Raw genomic sequence first — 16787 nt, forward strand, 5'->3', positions numbered from 1 at the left:
TTGTATTGGTCACTTCCTTGGGGGGAACGCAGTACACCGTGTAGGGCCAGCCGGGGAAGGAGAAGGATCCATCAGGAGGCAGCAGGGGAGGGGGAGCTGTAGGAAGTGTTGTAGTCTTCAAGCAGATTTAGGTCTGGCCGATTCGAATCATTTCGGCACTAGTCCTGGAGCAATGAGGGTAGGTGTGTGAGGCCCCAGAGTGTGGGAGGTCAGGTGGCTTGGGGTACGGACTTAACCAGCTGCTTGAGACGGGGAACTGTATGGTTTCTACCCAGGGCTTCAAAACTGGATCAAGACAACATTTTCAAACACTAGTGTATATCCTCAAAGCCTACAGTCCTCACTCTCTGGCTCTTTCCATAAAAGTGAAGTCTGCATCTGGTTCAAGCTGGAGGTCACAACTGGTACCGTATAACTGTGCCTCATTTGCAACAAAATGGAAGGAACTGGAGATCACAATGCTGAGAGAAATAAGCCAGACCCAGAAAGACAAATATCACACTGTCTTGTTTTGTGTGTGTAAATATAGAAAAAGTATTAAAATTTTGTAGATGTCATATTATTTGATATATAATTATAAATATTGCTTCACTTATTTACATCATGTGCATGACAATATACCTTTCTTTCCCCCCACCAAAAAATTAATAATTCAGAGAATTTAAAACAGGTAAGGAGCCAGTGCTGTGGCGTAGCGGGCATCCCATATGGGCACCAGTTTGAGACCCGGCTGCTCCACTTCCAAGCCAACTCGCTGCTATGGCCTGGGAAAGCAGTAGAAGGTGGCCCAAGCCCTTGGGGCCCTGCATCCGCATGGGAGACAGGAAGAAGCTCCTGGCTCCTGGCTTCAGATAGGCACAGCTCCAGCCGTTGCAGCCAATTGAAGAGTGAACCAACAGATGGAAGACCTCTCTCTCTCTCTCTCTGCCTCTCCTTCTCTCTGTGTGTAACTCTGTCTTTCAAATAAATAAATAAATCTTTAAAAATAAAATAAAATAGGTAAAATATCTGATACAGGAAATGAATAAAAGAAGCCATTTGCAGTCATAGGGCCCATTCTTAGCCCCACTCTGAGTCCTGAAGGCCCATAAACCCCAAGACTCAGGTGCAGCTTGCAATGGGCCCAGGGTGAGCATGGCAGATTTGTGGCTGAGCCCAGTGGAGCCAGGAGTCATGAGCTCGGGCTCTGATGTCTGACAAAACCAAGTTCAAATTTTAGCTCCATCACTTCTCCACACTCTGATCTGGCTCAAGTTACTGAGATGGGCCCCCTGCCACTGTCTAATGCACGGTGCAAAAACTCCGCAGCTTCAAAGCACTGTCAGTTCACATCTCCCACAGTTTCTAAGGATCAAGAATCCAGGAGCAGCTTAGCTGGGTGGTTTGGGTTCAGGGTCTCTCACAAGACAGCACTCAAGCTGCCGACCAGGGTGCCCATGGAGCTGGAGGCTCCACTTCCATCTTAGTCATGAGCTGTTGGCAGATCTCAATTCCTCACCGGCTGACAGGTAGAGGTCTCTGATCCCTACCCCAGGGGCCTGAGCCCTACCCATAGGCTGATCCCTACCCATAGGCTGCCTGAGCATCCTCAAAACTCGGCAGCTGACTGTCCCCGGGTCAAGTCGTAGTCCACTGGGGGCTACGACAGAATTCCACAGACTAGGTAATTCAGCATAACAGATGTTCACATGGCTGCTAGTCTAGCGAGGACATTCCTGCTGAGTCATCCCTTGGTGGAAGACAGAGGGGAAGAGAAAGAAAGGGAAAGTCGAATTTGCTTTTATTACAAACCTACTCTCAGGCTAATAGCATCAATCCATCCATGAGGGTAGAGACCACTAAGCCAGGAACAATGTGAGAGGGGACCACACAAGCAGGCAAACACCAGGAGGTGAGGACCATCATGGAGTTTGGCTGCACATCACATAACGTATCCAAGTTTCAGTTCTGTCATTTATGATGTGGGAATAGCAGTGCCTGGTTTATAAGGTTTAAGTGAGGAAGTATAGGTAACGCCCACACAGTGCTTGGCACGCAGTGCAGCATCCCATTAAATGCTGGCAATTCTCATCAACCTCGCTGTTGTTATTCCTACTACTACAGCGTCTACCACAATATCAAAAGGGGAAGAAACCCTTCAGCACCACAGGGAAGTTCCCTGCCCTGGGCTGCTTCTGAGTGAGCTTGCTCTCTATACCATCAATTGAAATGCTGTCTGGAAAAATAAACTCTCAACAAATCCAAACTAGTCTTTTCCTTTAACCTTGATGTAAATATTTGAATCAGACACATATAAGAACTTATCAAACCTATGGTTAAAGTATTAGCCAAATACAGCTCCCATGGTAAAGATGAATGCAAAAAATGATCAGATTTAAACATTCAATGACCGAAAAGGGGGCCGTCTTCTTTGAAATAAACTCATTGAAAGAAATTATAAAACTTGACAAGCACCTATTTGAATATTAAGTGACATTTCATTCCTTCATTCAGCAAATACTGAGCGCTTGGTATATGTCGCTCCCCCTCTTCGTGGAGGAACGACACAGGACCCTGCGCTGTTCTTTTGTCTGCTCGGCCCTTCCCGGGTTTGCTGCTGGTTCTTCCCGGGTTGGCTACCATCCCTTCCACCTCCGTGGAAGGGCGGTTCCCCCTGCCACTTTTCCCCCTTCCACGGGGGAGCGGCACACCGCCGGCCGGCTCTCTCGGGGGCTGCACAGGTGTTCCTTCAGATAGATGTTCCTTGGTGCATGTTGTCTCTCTCCTCCTTCATAGTCCTTTTCCACCAATCCCAACTCTGCTACCCACACGCCGAGTACGCTGCTCTCCTCCAATCAGGAGCAGGTCCTACAGTTTATTGGTTGAACTGGAGGCAGCTGTGTAGAAGCTGTTTCCTCCTCTCCCAGCGCCATATTGTGGGAGAGCAGATGCATAGAATAAGTCTTAATTCCAGTAACTTAGTCTAGTCCAAGTTGCTCCCAGTTGCTCCCCACAGGTATACACTAGGCATGCAGCAGCGTGTGATGGGGCGCAGGTAACCAAACAGGGTATAGTGGGGTGTGGGCAACTAAGGGCACAATCAGCCTTACTAATCACAGATGTTAGGGTGAATGGGCCTCATTATGGTTAATGAAACACCAGACTCTCCTAACACAGTGCTCTGCCTCTTTCAGATGCCAGCCAAATAATGTTCACAGCTACTCACCCAGGCAGAACGTGCGGTTATGTTCCACCCATGTTAAGATCAAGCCATCAATTCTCATTCAGCATGTTTCTCAAGAAATTGTGCTGACATTTGAGATTTATAACAAATATCCTGTTATTGGGCCCACAACCAGCTTTGGCATTTGGCTGTTTGCTCCTGAGTCCCTGCCTCCAATTCCTGATGTGTTATCAGTCAGACCTCCGAAACGCAGCTTCCCCTTTGGGAAACCCTGAACCGCCCTCACTTGGGAGGACCATCGTTCTTCTTTGTTTTTCATTTTCTTCAAAGATTTATATTTTCTATTCGAAAGGCCCAGCCACAAAAAGAGAGAGGGAGAGAAAGAGAGAGAGAGAGAGAGAGAGAGAGAAGGAAAGAGAGAAATAGAGAAAGAGAGAGAGAGAGAGAGAATCTTCTATCTGCTAGTTCACTCCTCAAATGGCCATGATAGCCAGGGGTGGGCCTGACCAAAGCCAGGAGCCAGGAGCCTCTGCTGGGTCTCCCACTCAATTGCAGGGGCCAAAAAACTTGGGCCATCCTCTGCTGCTTTCCCAGGTGCATTAGCAAGGAGCTGGATTGGAAGTGGAGCAGCTGGGACTTGAACCGGCACTCACATGGGATGCCAGCACTGCAGAAGGCAGCTCCACCCCCCATGCCACAATGCTGGCCCTGGAAGATAGTTCTTGAGACGTCATTCTACTACTTTCCTCATCCATTGACAGATTAAAGTTTTTCTTTACCCTCAAACCTTGCCCTTGTTATTCTGATTCAGCACTGTTACAAGGACCAGACTTTCAGTAACAGGCACTGTTTAGGTGCTCCACAAACAACTTTTAATGCAACACACAGAAATCTCTGCTCTTAGGGAATCTACAGCCTAGTAGGAAATAAACAAATAGGCAAAAATAAAAAGAGAATATGTTAGCTGGTAATGAGTTAGATAAGAAATAAATAAATAAATAGGAAGTAGGTGGGAAGGCATTACAATTATAAACAGGGGGATAGGCTTTTGGCCTACCACTTTAGATGCAATGAAGATGCCCACATTGCATGTTGGTTGGAGTCCCTGGATTCCACTGGCAGCTCTGGCCCCAGACTCCAGCCTCCTGGAGGGGCGGGCAGTGCTATAGTGGGGGCTCAGGTATTTGGGTTCCTGCCACCTGTACGGAAGATCTGGATTGTGTTTCTGGCTCTCAGCTTCAGCCTCAAACAGATATGGTGGGCAGAAGAGTGAACCAACAGATGGGGTTCTCTCACTCTTTCATTCTAATTAATAAAAGAATTATAGGAGCAGCGTTTGGTCTAGAGCTTAACATACCTATATCCCATATTAGAAGGCTGGGGTTTGGATCCTGACTTCACTCACAATTCAGCTTCCAACTAATGCTCACGCTGGGCGGCAACAAGCCGTCTGACTCCCTGCCTCACACATGGAAAAGGCCTGGATTGATTCCCAGCTCCCAGTTTTGACCTAGTTCAGCCCTGGCCTTTGCAGGCATTTGAGAAATGAACCAGTAGATAGGGGCGTATTCTTTCTCCCTCTCTCTTTCTCTCAAATAAATAAATATTGTTAAACTACAAGAAACATTTTAAAGTATAAATAGTACGACCAAAAAAGACTTCCCTGAAAAGGTGTCATTCACACAAAATCCCAAAGATGAGGACAGAATGAGCCATGAGGATATGCCCTGAAAGGGGCAGGTGCCTTCAAGGAACAGCAAGAGGCTGGCAGGTCGGAGGGACTGGGGCGGAATGGAGGAGGAAGTCAGAGAAGCAGTGGCGGCAGGGAACAGAACCAAGTGAAGCCTTGACGGCTACTGTAAGGACTTCGCTTTACTCTAAGGAGCCCCCGGGTTATGGCAGAAATGTGAGTGATGCCTACTCACATTTAGTAGTAGTGAGGACTACTCCCTCTGCAGTACGCATAATATAGACTAGGAAGGGGGGAAGTGAGAGCAGAGCAGGGAGAGCGACAACGGGGCCAACGGCCATCGTAGACTCAACTGCGAAACAGTGGTGGCTGGGAGATGATGGCATCATGACGGTCACATGCAGAGGTCAGACACAGGATCTGAGAGGTGGAGTCCATGGAGCTGTGAAGGAAACAGAAGCTGAGTCATGCAACTCAATATACAGAGATGTTAGGAGGGGCGAGAAGAGCAGTTTGGTAATGTCGGGAGTGCAGTTCGGGACACAGAAGTCTGAGATGCCCATCTGACATCCAAGTGAACTGTCACGAGACAGGTGGACTCCCAAGTGTGGGGCTCAGAGGAGAAGGAACCAGGGATATAAATCTGGAGTATAGCGTTGATATTTAAAGTCTAACGTGGCCACCAAGTGAATGAGTATAGACAGAGAAAGGAACAAGCCCAAACTTAAGCCCTGGGGCACTCCGGAATTTAGAGTTAGGAGAAACAAATAGAAAGAATCAAAGGACTCTGAGAAGAAGCAGCCAACGAATCAAAGGAAAAACCAAGAGAGTGGTGTCCCAGAAGCCAAGGGCACCAGTTTGGATGCGGTTTGAGTTGGTCTCCAGAGGGATTGTACGTTGGAAGCTCTGTTCCCCCTGTGGTGATGTTAAGAGCTGGGATCTACTAGGAGCTTCTTAGGTCATGGGATTGAAATGATTTTCATGGGTAGTTCTCCTAAGAGCAAGCCTGAACCCTGGATAGCTCCGTGGCTTCCTGTCTGAAGATGTGACTCTCGTCTCATATTTGCTCCTGCAAAGGTGCAACCCACCCTGTGTGCCCTCACCAGAGCTGAGCTGATGCCGGTGCCATGTCCTTGGACCTCCAGAATTGTCAGTTAATAAGCCTCTTTCTTTATAAGTACCTGGCCTCAGGTATGGCCTAATACACTAAGTGAAAAGGGAAATGATCAGCAATTGGGAGGTCAAGTAATAGGAGGTATGTGAATTGGCTGATGGGCTTAGCAGCATGGAAGTCACTGGTGGTCTCAAATAAGAAGGAGCTTGGGAGCAGTGATGGAGATGAGTGTCTGACTGGAGTTAGTGAACATAGCTAAGTCAAGGATGTTGCTATAAAGTAATCCTACAGCTGGGGGGTAGCTAGAGGAGGCTATTGGGTGATGCAAGCATTTCACTCACCATACGTGTCAGCTGTGATCCGTTAGAGAAGAAAACATTGATGATACAGGAAAGAAAAGAGAGAATTACTGTAAGGAGTCCTTGGTGAGGTGAGAAGGAAAAGGGTGCAGTGCAAGGTGGAGGGGTGGGCTCAGTCAGGAGCCAGAAAGTCCACACACAGCAAGAAGAGTGAAGCCAGAGTGCGTGGGCACTGAGGCAGGAGGGCAGAGTGCAGTCACCCACAGCCCTCTGCCCCTCCCGTTACACTGCTGGTCTGGCAAGGTTGGATGGAGCCCTCTGTTTGTCTGAATGCAACCCTAAGACCTCTGGGAGAGAGACCATGTTGATCAGCATCCTATTATCATTGTCTAGAACAACGTAGTTCTAGACAATGTAGTAAACACTACAATGTAGTAAACACTACTACTAGCATGTAGTAAACACTCAGCAAGTATGAATGGCTCAATGCAAAATGAATGAATGAATGAATGAATGGCAATTTTACCTTTCAGACATTAAAAGATTGTAAATCCAGGAAGTTTAGTGCAATGTAGTAATGGTACAAGACAAAACAGATCAATGGAATAGGATTTTAAAAATTAAAAAAAAAAAAAACTGCTTGTGAATATGTGGCTGTGCGTGTGAGTGTAGACACAGGGAAATACGCACATAGGAGAATGGTGGCATTGCTGATAAGCAGTAATAGCATATAATGCTTACTAAATGCTATTAACACAACTTATTAAATATGCAAGAAAAAATAGTGTCTGCTATGTCATACCACATGCAAAAATGAATGACAGGTGCTGGCCTTGTGATGCAGCAAATTAAGCAGCCATCACTTACAATGCTGGTATCCTGCATCTGAGTGCCGGTTTGAATCCTGGCTGCTCCACTTCTGATTCAGCACCCTGTTAATGTGCTTGGGAAGGCAACAGAAGACGGTCCAAGTACTTGGGCCCTGCCACTCATGTGGGAGATCTGGATGGAGTTTCAGGCTCTTGGCAACAGCTTGGCCCAGCCCTGGCCATTGCGACCATCTGGGGACTAAACCAGTGGATGGAAGCTCTCTCTCCCTTTCTTTCTGTAACTCTGCTTTTCAAGTACATAAATAAATAAATCTTTTAAAAAAAAAAAAGGAGAAAAGAGGAATTACATAGTCAATAGAAATTTGCTTTCCTGGTTTAACAAGATGCCAGAAGAAAATACATACTCATATTTTACTATATGGCCTCATTCAATAGAAACTATCAAGCAAAAAGACATGGATAATCAAATATAATATATTAAAATATCCTTCCTATCATCTGTTGTCTTAAAACTATAAGCAACTATAAACATGCATTAAATAAATTGTACAAAGGTTTTTGGATAAAAAACTCATTAAAGTGGACCAGATATTCTTTTGCAACAAAATTCACAAATTCTGACCATCTCTGAAGCCAAGCCAAGTTTGCTGGCTGCACAAGAGTCTGGCTTTCACTCCCCAACAGGGCAGGGGGCGAACCACCCACCCTGCCAGCAAGATAACCCCCGGAAACAGCTCAGCTCACTGTGAAAATTAATGCAGGAGGCTTCACTGTACCAAACAGAATGGTGCTGTTAACAAGCCTGCGGTTCATGCACGTCTACAGCCATTAAGACTCGCAGCTGTGAGTCCCAGGGCAGGTGCATCACACGGCAACACAGGGGTAAATCCACACATTCACAAGACATCTTCTTCAAGCCATCAGATAATTATACCCGCTTTAAGGACATGCTGGCAACTCCTATAGAACACTGCCCTCTGGTGTCAAGGTCATTCTGTGCTTGTTAACGTAACACAAAAAGACAAAAGGAACACCTTTCCTCTGTCTTAAAAACTACAGGAATTTCCAGTTTCATCCATTGTGTTGCTCAGAACTTGCAAAAAATCTGAACACAAAACCCAACAGGATTGTACAGGCATATACTGTGGCACCTTCCCCACTGCCTTGTTACAAAATTGTCTCAGGCCATTCCTGCCACAGAACTTCTCTCCAGGAGCCACAGTTAGTTGTCTCTTAAAGGGAGGAAAAGTGTATTAAACAGATTATGCTTCTCTTTTATCTTTTTTTAAAAGATGTTTTAATTTATTTGTAAGGCAAGGTTACAGAGAGAGGAGGAAAGATGGAGAGAATTATATCCACTGATTCACTCCTCAAATGGCTGCAACAGCCAGGAGCCTCTGCTGGGTCTCCCACATGGGTGCAGGGCCCTAAGCACTTGGGCCATCTTCTACTGCTTTCCCAAGCACATTAACAGGGAGCTGGATTGGAAGTGGGGCAGACAGGACTCGAGCCAGCGCCCATATGGAATGCCAATGCTGCAGGTTAAGGCTTAACCTGCTACACCACAACGCCAGCCCCAGAAAAGAGTATTTTTTAAAAGATTTATTTATTTATTTATTTATTTGAAAATCAGAGTTACAGAAGAGAGAAGGAGAGGCAGAGAGAGAGAGAGAGAGGTCTTCCTTCTATCCACTAGTTCACGCCCCATTTGGCCACAACGGCAGGAGCTGCGCCAATCCTATGCCAGGAGCCTGGAGCTTCCTCCAAGTTTTCCCACATGGGTGCAGGGGCCCAAGTACTTGGGCCATCTTCTACTGCTTTCCCAGGCCATAGCCGAGAGCTGGATTGGAAGAGGAGCAGCCAGGACTCGAACCGGCACCCATATGGGATGCTGGTGCTGCAGGCGGAAGCTTCTTTACCTGCTATGTCACAGAGCCGGTCCCCCAGAAAAGGGTATTTTTAAGGGTTTTGGCTGGGGAGAAGTTTCTGGAAAGCAAACTAGATATTTTTTCACAGGAAAACTACTTCTAGTAGTGTGAGGGTACATCAGAAACTTTGTGGGGAAATGGGATTAAAAGATAGTTTAATTTGGTAAAAACATGTATGAAATCCATGCAGGCTTTTTTTTTACACTTTCCATGAACTTTCTGAAGATCCTTTCATATTGCTGCTGGGCAAAGTAACCAGGCCATTGCTGCTCGCCGCTGGATGCCAATCCATCAGAAACCAGTGCTGGTAAGAGAAAGGAGTTTACTACAAGAAGCAGCTGTTGGGGCCGGCGTTGTGGCGCAGCAGGTTAGGCCATCACCTGCAATTCCAGCATCCCAAAAAAGGTGTAGGTGTGAGTCCTGGCTGCTTCACTTCTGATCCAGCCTGGGAAAGCAGCAGCAGACGGCCCAAGTGCTTGGGCTCCTGCCACCCACATGGGAGACCCAGATGGAGTTCCAGGCTGCTGGCTTTGGCCTGGTCCAATCAGTGAACCAGTGGATGGAATCTCTCTCTCTCTCTTTCTCTCTCTCTCAAACAAAAGTGAAGATAAATAGAAATTATTGTAAAAAAGGAAGAAAAACAGCTTAGAAGAAAAGAAAGGCAAAATACACAGTTACCAAATTTATATCACCTCTCCTGACACGTCCCCTAAATTCCAGGGTTCACATCCCCTTGCTTACTTGTTATATCCACTTGGCATAACTCCTGAGGACTTAGGAGAGCTTCTGTGTTAATCTACCACAGCTGCCACTGCAATGTACTACAAACCAAGTGGCATTTAAAAAAAATGGAACTTTATTCTCTCACGGTGCTGAAGACCGTGAGTTCAAACCCAAGGTCTTAGCAGGGCCATGCTCCTAACCCAGGGCTCTGGAGAGGAGCCTTTCCTTGCCTCTTCGAGTTTCTGGCAGGTGCTTGCACTTCTTGGCTTTCGGCAGCACCACTCCAATCTCTGCTTCCATCTTTACAGGTGACTTCATCTTAATTAAATCTACAAAAAATTTCAAATAAGCTCCCATTCAGAGGTACCAGGGGTTAGGACTTGATCATTTCTTTTGAGGGGACACAATTCAACCCAGCACAGTGGCGTTTCAGGTTCTTGGAAGTTTCTAGCTCCCACCAATGTGCTCTGTGAGTGTGTGTGTGAATGCACGTCTCAAATGTATAAATTTACATGTTTGCATCTATGTAGCACATAGGCATACAACTACAAATACATACACATACACCTGGCAAATACATAAAGCTAGTATAACATAAGATAAAATGGACCTAAGGCAAAAAGAATTATTAAAGATAAAACACAGTTCACTAAGGGCTAATATTGTGGCATAGCAGGTACAGCTGCCACCTGCAACACCATCATCCTGTATGGGCACCAATTCGTGTTCCAGCTGCAATACTTCCAATTCAGCTAATGGCCTGGGAAAGGCATCAGAAGATGGCCCAATTGTCTGGGCCCCTGCTACTCAGGTGGGAGACCTGGAGGAAGTGCTTGGCTCCTGGGTTCAGCCTGGCCCAGCCCTGGCCATTGGGCCATCTGGGGAGTAAACCAGCAGATGGAAGATCTCTTTAACTCTTTCTCTCTGTAGCTCTTTCAAATAAATCAATAAATCTTTTTAAACACACACAAACACAAAATTCACCAAAATGGGGGCAGCCATTGTGGCTCAGCAGGTTAAGCTTGCTATGCTGGCATTCCATATAAGAGCTTGGGTTCAGGTTACAGCTGCTCTGCTTCTGATCCAGGTTCCTGCTAATGCACCTGGGAGAGCAGAGGGTGATAGTTCATGTACTAGGCTGTTTCCCAGCTGTTGCAGCACTTGGGGAGTTAATCAGCAAATGGAAGATCTCTCTCACTCTCCCTCTCATTCTACCTTTCAACGCTTTAAAAATACACCATAGGGGCTGGCACTGTGGCATAGCAGGTATAGCCACCGCCTGCGGTACTAGCATCCAATATGGGTGCCGGTTCAAGTCCTGGCTGCTCCTCTTTCCATCCAGCTCTCTGCTATGGCCTGGGAATGCAGTAGAGGATGGCCCAAGTCCTTGGGCCCCTGCACCCATGTGGGAGACCCAGTAGAAGCTCCTGGCCTCAGATCAGCCCAGCTCTGGCCATTGTGGCCATTTAGGGAATGAACCAGCAGATGGAAGATCTTTCTCTCTCTCTCTCTCTCTCTCTCTCTCTTCCTCTCTCTCTCTCTGCCTCTCTGTAATTCTGCCTTTCATATAAATAAATCTTTAAAAAAATTCACCAAAACAAATCATTTCATAAGCACCTACCAACATAGCTTCAAAATATATAACTTGAATATTCTTTTTTCCCAAAAGCTTTAATTCTGAGTTAGGCTCCAAATAAAGTTGGCAATGTTCTCATTTTTCCATTATTTATGTGCTTCCTGTTCTAAACTGTACCATGATGTTTCGGGAAACATTCCAAGTTTTACTTTATGTAACTTTAAGTAAAATTATGACATTGTTAGTCATTCCTTTGGGCAAAAAGACAAATGTCTTAAAGGCAATTTGCATGTAGAATTGTCCAGGATATTCTGTACTTGGACCTTGAGTCTGTAATTTACCACTAGCCTGAAGTAAAAACTCCTAACTCAATGCTTCACTTGCTTACAACATCCTCCCTCTACAGACTGAAAACTGAATTAGACTTCTCTTTTATCAGGAGGCACACACACGGAAACTAGGGGCTCTTGAAAAAACCCCTGGAGACTTCAACCCTTGGAGAGTGGAGAGTGTCCATGCATCAGCCTCTGGATAGGTCATCTGCAGACTCAAGGTAAGGGACAATGAATCACAAAAAGGAGGGATTTTTAAAAAGACTACAGAGGGGCCAGCGTTGCTGCCACTTGCAATGCCAGCATCTCATATTGGAGTGCTACTCCACTTCCAGTCTAGCTCCCTGCTAATGTGCCTGGGAAAGCAGCAGAAAATGGCCCAAGCATTTGGGCCCCTGCCACCCATGTAGTTCACTCCCCACTGCAGTTTCAGGCTCCTGGCTTCAGCCTGGCTCAGCCCCAACCTTTGGGGAGTGAACTAATGGATGCAAGATCTCTCTCTCTCCCTCTCCCTATACCTTTGTCACTCAGCCTTTCAAATAAAATAAATAAATCTTTTAAAAACATACGCACACACACACACACACAGAGCCCACAGCAGGCATTTAGCCTAGCAGTTAAAATGCCTGCATCCGAGTAACTGAGTTCTGTACCCAACTCTGGCTCTTGACTTCAGCTTCCTGCTAATGCAGACCCTGAGAGGCAGTGGTGATGGCTCAAGTAATCGGGGTCCTGCCCCCAATGTGGGAGACCTGGATTGATTTCCAGTTACCAGCTTTGGCTCCAGCCCAGTTTCAGTCATTTTGGGCATTTGGGGAGTGAATCAGCAGACAAGAGTTCTCTGTCTCTTTCTGTCCTTTCTGTTTCCCAAAAAAAGAAAATTTTTAAAAAAATAAAGTAAAGAGACAGCCTAGTACCTTGTCTTCCCATGCCTTCAACTGTTGGCAGTTGTGAGAATTGCCTATTACCATTTTGGAATCTTTGGCATGACATGAGAAGTATAAGACTTTGAAAACTGAACATATTATGAAGGAAAATCAATTCATCAAATGGATAAGATATAAAATGCAATGCAGAAAATGGAAAGAGAAAAGGGAAATGAGAGTTCAACTTGTGAGAATTCTATTTATATCACCAGTTAGAAAATAATAGCCGTTTTTAAATGCAAATTTCAAAATAAGATGCATTTCCGTGCAATATATGAGTATTTTAAGTCATGGAAGACAATTATTGAGAATGAGTCACTGGACTGAGAAGAGGCTGAACACAGGCTATGATATGTTCACTTCCGGCCCAGTCCCCTCCATCCATCCTCTGCTCGACGTCGGGGTCCAGCCTCAGCTGGAGAACAGCTGGAACAAGAAACTTCCCCAAGGGCCAGTTCATTGGCGGCTGGGTGTGGGCCTCCACGGTGCCACTGTCTGCAGGCCCTGCACCCCGGCCCTGCATGACACGCCCTCCAGCTGGCCTTCTCCAGCTTTCCAGATTCAGCTCACAAGGCTGCTACCCGACACAGCATCGTGCTCACTGCCACCACTGTCTCTCCTCCACATGTGGGTCAGAGAACCCCTGCTGTGGCGTGCAGCACAGTGGCTGCCTCAGCTGTCCCTCCATGTGCAGGGGCTCCCGAAGCACAGCTGCCTTCCCTGGCACACTGCCAGCTCCTCGAGGCCAGCAGGTCTGCCTGCACTACCTCTGCTTAGCACACAGTGGAGCTCCTACAATCATTTACTTAGGAAAAAAAAGATTTATTTAAAGTTACAGAGAGAGGGGGAGAGACACAGAGAGAGAGAGAGTTCTCCCATCCGCTGGTTCACTCTCTAAATGGCCACAACACGTGGAGTTGGGCCAATCCGAAGTCAGGAGCCAGGAGCTTCATTCAGGTCTCTTACAGGGGTGCAGGGGCCCAAGCACTTGGGCCATCCTCTGCTGCCTTCCCAGGCCATTAGGAGGGCGTTGGATCAGAACTGCAGCAGGCAAGACTTGAACCAGCACCTATATGGGATGCCAGCTCACTGCAGACAATTATACCACAGCACCAGCCCCTCTAAAATTGTTTACTAAATCACAATGAGACTACAAGTAAAACTAAATGATAAGAAATCAAGGCATATGGGCTTTTTGCTATGATTTTAAACAAAACCCACAAAGAAGAGTGAAACAATCATTCAGTGTTGGGAATTAGTTTTTTTAAGCTTAATTTTCTTTTTAATTGGTACACAATGATTGTACATGTTTATCAGGTATTCTAATGTTTCAATACATGCATATATTGTGTCATGATTAAATATCTATCACTTCTAATACCCATATTCCAATCTCTTAACAGCAGTAGCATCTCTGGATGTTGTGGGAAATTCTTTTTGGGGGAGGTATTTCATCACAATTTAAGAAATTTTAGGGAACCAGAATTGTGGCATCATGGGTTAAGCCATTGCCTGTGATGCTGACATCCCTTCTGAGTGCCAGTTTGAGTCTCGGCTGCCCTACTTCCAATCCAGCTCCCTGTGAATGTGCCTGGAAGAAGTATTTGAAGACAGCCCAAGTACCTGAGCCCCTGCCACCCATGTAGGAGATGTGGATGGAGTTCCAGGCTCCTGGCTTTAATTTGGCCCGGCCCTGGCTGTTGTAGCCATTTGGAAAGTGAACCAGTGGATTCAAAAATCAATCTCTCTCTCTCTCTCTCTCTCTCTCTCTCTCTCTCTCGCCCTCCCCACTTCCCTTCCCTCTCTCTCTTTGTAACTCTGCCTTTCAAATAAAGAAATCTTTAAAAAGAAAAGAAATGTTAGGAATGAAGCACAAAATATCTTTTTTATCCAACAGATAAAAAGGAAACCAAAGTCTCAACATCCCAACTCAACCCCCAAGCCCTCCTGAGTTTCCTTCTTCCCATCGTCATGAAGCACATGGAGTCCCCTCCTGCATCCCCCAGGTCAGAAGCCCTGAGTCAATGCTGAATGCTGAACCAGTTACTCCCCAGAGCAGCAGACCCCTCCTGAGGGCCTCTCTGCCTCCATCGACCCCTCCTCTTGTTCTCTTCTGCAGACTTCAGTGCCCTCCCCGTGTTGGTTTGGACCTTCCTGTCTCAGCCCACGTTCTCTCAGTATAGGATCATGTAGGTACTCTGCCCAGATCCCCTTAGAATCCTTTATTTAAGAGGCAGAGACACAGCCAGCTCCTATCTGCTGTTTCATTCCCCCAAATGCCCTCAATGGCCCCCTGACTGGGGCTGAAGTTGGGAGCTGGGAACTCAGCCCAGGTCTCCCACGTGGGTGGCAGGAACTCAACCACTGAGCCATCGCCACTGCCTCACAGGGTCTGCACTGGCAGGAAGCTGGAACTGAGAGCCAGAGCCAGGTGCCAAACGCAGGTACTACAATGAGGAGTGCAGGCATCTCAGTGGGCATCGTAGCCACAAGGCCAAGTGCCCACCCCGGCGTCTACACAGCTGCTTTACACTCCCCAGCTGCAATGTGCCTTCCCTCTCAATGAGGGAACCTGTGCTTCTTGAGAGGCCTCCGACATAGGAGCCAGAGTGCCTGTGAGGTTACATCCCCCCTGGGGCCCTTAACCATGTCCCCCACTCCCTTGCCAAGGTTGCACTCACGTGCCTCTGTCAGATAATACTGAGACGTAACTACTGGGTGACTCTGCCTGCACTGCACTTCTGCTTGGCATCCTCCCCTTCCTGATCTGCCCCGACAATCCCTCACTAATCTTCCCTTGGAGCAGTGCCCTAACACATCTCACTGGCACATAAATCCTGTCTCAGAGTCTGCTTCCAGGGAGACTATTTGGGACGAGGGATGGGGTACCAGGAAACAGATTCTAAGGTTGGATTATGGAGTTGGATCGTTCCCCAGCCACATATGGCAGTAGCCATTCTACTGTAGGTGATGGGGGATTGATGACAGTTAATTGTGATGAACTGGATGGTTCACAGGGGGGAGGGAAGCGCTGCCTCATGAGATACATACCTAGCATGTGATAAGCACAGGGAAACAGTTACAGAGCCAAAGGAATCTGAAAGCTGTTGTCCAGTGCTATCAAAGCCCCAGAGAAAGAAAAAGAGGAGCTCAAAACAACCAACTATCAACTCACAGAATGATGCAAAAGTCTGGAGGTCACCACAGAAGCACTGAGCATAGCCATTTTGACTTTGTTTTCCCATCATTTTACTTTAACCTATTGATGTCCTTATATTTAAAATGTGTTTCTTGTGGTTGGTGTTGTGGCATAGCAGGTTAAGCCTCTGCCTGTGACACTGGCATCCCATATGGGCACCAGTTTGAGACCCAGAAGCTCCACTTCCAATCCAGCTCCCTGCTAATCAGTCTGGGAAAGCAGCAGAAGATGGCCCAAATGTTTGGGCTCCTGCACCCATGTGGGAGACCCAGAAGAAGCTCCAAGCTCCTGGCTTCAGCCTGACCCAGCCTGGCCTGTTGCAGCCATTTGGAGAGTGAATCAACGAATGTAAGATTTTTTTCTCTCTCTCTCTCTCATCCTCCTCCTCTCTCTGTAATCCTGTCTTTCAAATAAATTTAAAAAACAAAACTTTAAAAAAAAGTGTTTATTTTGAGCAGTATATAAGTTGAGTCTAATTTTTTACCTAATCTATTTTAATCTGATTATTGATACAATTAGATTTAAAATTTATCATAGGGGGCCAGCATTGCAAAACCAACATCCCATAAAGGCACCGGTTCGTATCTCAGCTGCACCACTTCTGATCCAGCTCCCTGCTAATGGCCTGGGAAAAACATCGGGGGTGGCACAAGTGTCTGGGTCCCTATCACACATGTTGGAGACCCAGATGAAGCTCCTGGATCCTGGCTTTGACCTGGTCCAGCCCTGGCTGTTGCAGCCATCTGGGGAGTGAACCAGCAGATGAAAGATCTCTCTCTCTCTCTCTCTCTACCTGTCTCTCCCTCTCTTTCTATAGCTCAGACTTCCAAAATAAATAAATAAAATCTTTAAAAATAGAATTAAATGGGACTATTTATTCCCCCTATTTGTTCCTTTTTTCCTCTTTTGCTGCCTTATTTTAGATTTTTTTGAGAATCATTTCTTTCTTCTTGGTTGACTTATTAGCCATAAGTTGTTGTTGTGCTATTTTAGTCGTTGCTTTAGGT

The 16787-nt window shown here is 46.4% G+C and overlaps 1 long non-coding RNA gene across 16 annotated transcripts in view; it reads right to left on the bottom strand.

Annotated features, from left to right (window-relative positions):
• Positions 1-16787, bottom strand: part of LOC103348448 (uncharacterized) — a 312164-nt gene that overhangs the window by 211804 nt on the left and 83573 nt on the right. Inside the window, exon 3 of one of the 16 annotated variants that reach the window (XR_016224729.1) lies at positions 5089-5295. The exons of 14 other annotated variants lie outside the window; for them this stretch is intronic. This is a non-coding gene — a long non-coding RNA (uncharacterized LOC103348448). Of the gene's footprint in view, positions 1-5088; positions 5296-16787 lie in introns of those variants that run through there. One more of the 16 variants, XR_016224723.1, reaches the window with a different exon arrangement.

Source organism: Oryctolagus cuniculus, chromosome 18 (assembly GCF_051225735.1).
Source record: "Oryctolagus cuniculus isolate XC-2025 breed Fujian yellow rabbit chromosome 18, ASM5122573v1, whole genome shotgun sequence".
In the NCBI taxonomy this organism is placed as follows: domain Eukaryota; kingdom Metazoa; phylum Chordata; class Mammalia; order Lagomorpha; family Leporidae; genus Oryctolagus; species Oryctolagus cuniculus.